General features: G+C 30.8%; 1 non-coding gene across 1 annotated transcript; it reads right to left on the bottom strand.

Moving 5' to 3' along the window:
- Window positions 1–728: 728 nt before the first annotated feature.
- Window positions 729–801, bottom strand: TRNAA-AGC. The gene has a single exon. It is a non-coding gene; the product is annotated as a tRNA-Ala (tRNA).
- Window positions 802–3,743: the final 2,942 nt, after the last annotated feature.

The raw sequence follows: 3,743 nt of genomic DNA, 5'->3' as shown, positions 1-3,743 counted from the left end.
CATTGAGGTTCTTGGAATGATTCTATAGCTTATCATTTCCATGTTGGAAGTTGGATCATGGGTCTAGGGCGAAGGAATCCTTGGTTGACCACCCCTTCGAGTTGAAGGAAGTGTCATAAGGCTAATTTTTTTTCAATTTTATTGATTTGTTTGAGTGATTTTATTTGATTTTATTTCAATTTTTTCAAACTCAATCGGGTGCTCATCTCAATCATTTCAGCCTTGTTGGCGTTCAATAAGAGAGACCTTGGAAATAACTGGTAACTGTTCAACTGGATTATCACATTAACAATTTGAATCAAATAAAGTAACATTAACCATTTGAATAACCTCAACCCCAATTGTTGAACTTGACCAAATGTCTATAACATAGCACTAACAAAGGTACGAAGTAATACAAACAAAAGTACAAAGTAACACTAATAAAGGTACAAAGTAATACAAATAAAGGTACAAAGTAACACTAACAAAGGTACAAAGCTCATAAAAGTTTTTTTAATCTAAAATACCATTGAACGGTCTTTTCAGTCTCATATAGGCTTTGTTCCCAAATTTTATATTATTGTGATAGAAACTATAAATGACCATTATATTCATTGGTCAGATATTGCAATTGTGAAGAAGTGAAGAAGTCCTCCTTATATAAGTATCTTTTCTTTTTCTCTCCTACCCACCTTATACATAACATGTTAAATTAACTCATACTGAAAAAAATCATTTCTTTCTTTTGGAGATGCGGGGTATCGATCCCCGTACCTCTCGCATGCTAAGCGAGCGCTCTACCATTTGAGCTACATCCCCACAATATTTGCATCACAAAACCCTAAATTTTTCATCATCAATAATAGTGAAAATGAAGAAATATTGCTACACAACAGGTCATGAATAAGGAAAAATTTGAAAAGAAACAATATATTTAATAATAGATAATCTTATTTTTGGAGATGCGGGGTATCAATCCCCGTACCTCTCACATGCAAATCGAGCGCTCTACCATCTGAGCTACATCCCCATGATTCTTACATCATAAAACCCTATTAATGTCCCATCATCAATAATAGTGAAAATAAAAAAATATCAAAATATTAATAACAAATAGTTTAGATATCCCCACAATTCTTACGTCACAAAGTCCTATGCATCTCGTCATCAGTAATAGTGAAAATGAAAAACTATCTCAGCTCATTATGTCCTAAATAAGAAAAAATTGAAAAGAAATAATATATTTAATAATCGATTCAATTGAAGATGCAAGGTATTGAGCCCCATACTTTCCACATGGGAAATGAACGCTATACCATTCGAACTACGTCCCTACGATTTTTACATCAAAAAACCCTAAACGTCCCTTCATCAATAATTATGAAAATGAAAAAGTATATATGCATATTATGTCATAAATAAGGAAATATTGAATAGAAATAAAATATTAATAATAAATAGTTTCTTTTGGAGATGCGAGTATCCATCCCCATACCTCTTGTATGCTAAGTCGTAACTCTCGCATGTTAAGCGACTTGCATCACAAAATCCTAAATTTTTCATCATCAATAATAGTGAAAATGAAGAAATATCACTACTCAACATGTCATGAATAAGGAAAAATTGAAAAGAAGTAATTTTCAATAATAGTGACATGAAAAACTATCCCTACTCATTATGTCGTATCCACATATTAGAAGTGAGCGCTCTACTATATGAGTTACATCCCCATAAATTTGTAATACAATCTCTTGAAGGGGCATTTTGAGAATCAAACTCGAGACCTCTCACTCCCAAAGCGAGAATCATACCACTAGACCAAATGCCCTTGTTATACCACTTGAAACGTATGTATGAAACCTTAGGCCTAGGTATTAAGTTTGTATTTTTTCGTATTGTAGGAAACACGTGAAGTCCTCAAAGGTAGAATGTGTCTTGGAGAATAAAGCCTTGGGATGGGATGTTGTATTAAGAGCATGATGGTAAGTATAAAATGTTGAATATGAAGTTAGGTTGATGTCGAATATGAAGTCCTTCGAAAAAAAAAGAATTAGACATAAGAGCATTTCAAGAATTGAACTCAAAACCTCCTCTTGCACCACAAGTGAGAATCATACCACTAAACTAAATGTCTTTTCTTGAACACCCAATATTTTTAACATCTACTTAAATATATTTTTCTCTCATGAAAAGTTGAATTGTTATAATATAAAAGGGTTATCAAACAACCCAACAAAAGAAACAAACTAATCAATTTGGGTTGGATTGATTCGGTTTAGTTCATCAGTTTGTTTGATTTAATTTTTCTATTTTGTCTCATATGACAAGAAAATAAAGTTGTATTGAATGCACCTTAGTTTCATTTATGACAAACTCATATGAAACATAATTGCATTAATAGTACTCAAAGTTGGAGTCTATAAGCATTTCATAAACTTTGGTGCAATTCATGCTTTATTAAAGATGAGATAAAATTTGGGGAATTTTAAATTACTTCATGTTGAGCTTCAATTACTATATGCTAGTTACAATCGTTAGGATTAATTAATTGGACACAAATTCATGAATTTAGGGAATTTTTTGTGTAATTATCAACTACAACTTATGTTTTCAAATTTTTAGGACATAATTTAGGTAGTTGTTTTTATGAGTCGTAAACTTGTTTCTTTGCATAATATGAATTTATTTAAACTATTATTATCGATAAGATGGAGAAAGAAATTTTCTTTGAAATGACTAATAGACTTAGGTTCATCGCTGTTGTTTTTTAACTTGTGATTTTGCAGAAAGTTTAACTAATATGAACTGTCATGTCACAAGAACTTTAAAGTAAATCAAGAATATACCCTAAACATCATTCAAGATGGCAATAAAATTGAGTTAAATTGAACGCACGTTAGTTTCATGTTTGGCGTGTTTAAGATAAAGCATAATTGTCTTAATGATCTTAAGAGAAATTCCTATTTTATTAGAGGAGACCAACTTTATTTAAGGTACTAGGAGTTTAAGAATCTGGATTTGAATCGGGTTAAGAAACAGTAAGATTTGTAAATTTTGAATTTTAGACCAAATTTGTATCTAATTATTTCCTTTTATGACTAATCATAAATTAAGAGAAAAATATTTTTGTAAAGATAGATTAAACTCTAAAACTTTGGTGACGAAACCATGTTTAGACTAGCAGTTTAAAGTCAGGAGATGCGGTCACAGGTGTGATTATTTTGGATGGGTTCGTATGAGGGAGCCTTCAAAGATTGTGCACTCACAGATGGGGTTGTTATGCAGCGTTAGTTTGTCTCTGTGTTTGATTTTTTTTGTACTTTTTTTTTTTTTTGTAATTCTATCCCAAACACTTTTTTTTTGTTTGGATAAATTTGAACAACACGGTCTTATAATTTAATTTAATTTTATATTTAATGTGGTGTTGTTTTTTCAATCTTATTTTAATTTTACAGCATTATTTTATATTAATTTACTTTTATTTTTATTTGTTTTAACTTTCAATTTTAGTTTCTATTTGAGTTTTGAACCCTTGAAATTTGGGTTGTGACAGATTGGTATCAGAGCAGCCGGATTTTAAATTATATAGATTTTTTCTTAAGATAAAGAGTCGTATATCTCTATGACTCATCTCGATGACACGTCTCTCCGCGACCAAGTAAGCAGTCTAACCCTATTTTGTAGTATATGATATGTTGTAAAACTTGTATGAATTTATTGTATGTTTTGATTTTCGTGGTAGTTATAAAATGTCCTTGGAC

This window comes from Cucurbita maxima, unplaced genomic scaffold, assembly GCF_002738345.1.
Source record: "Cucurbita maxima cultivar Rimu unplaced genomic scaffold, Cmax_1.0 Cma_Scf00056, whole genome shotgun sequence".
Classification (NCBI taxonomy): Eukaryota; Viridiplantae; Streptophyta; class Magnoliopsida; order Cucurbitales; family Cucurbitaceae; genus Cucurbita; species Cucurbita maxima.
The sequence above is the reverse complement of the archived record's forward strand: the minus strand, read 5'-3'. Positions and strand labels throughout refer to the sequence as shown.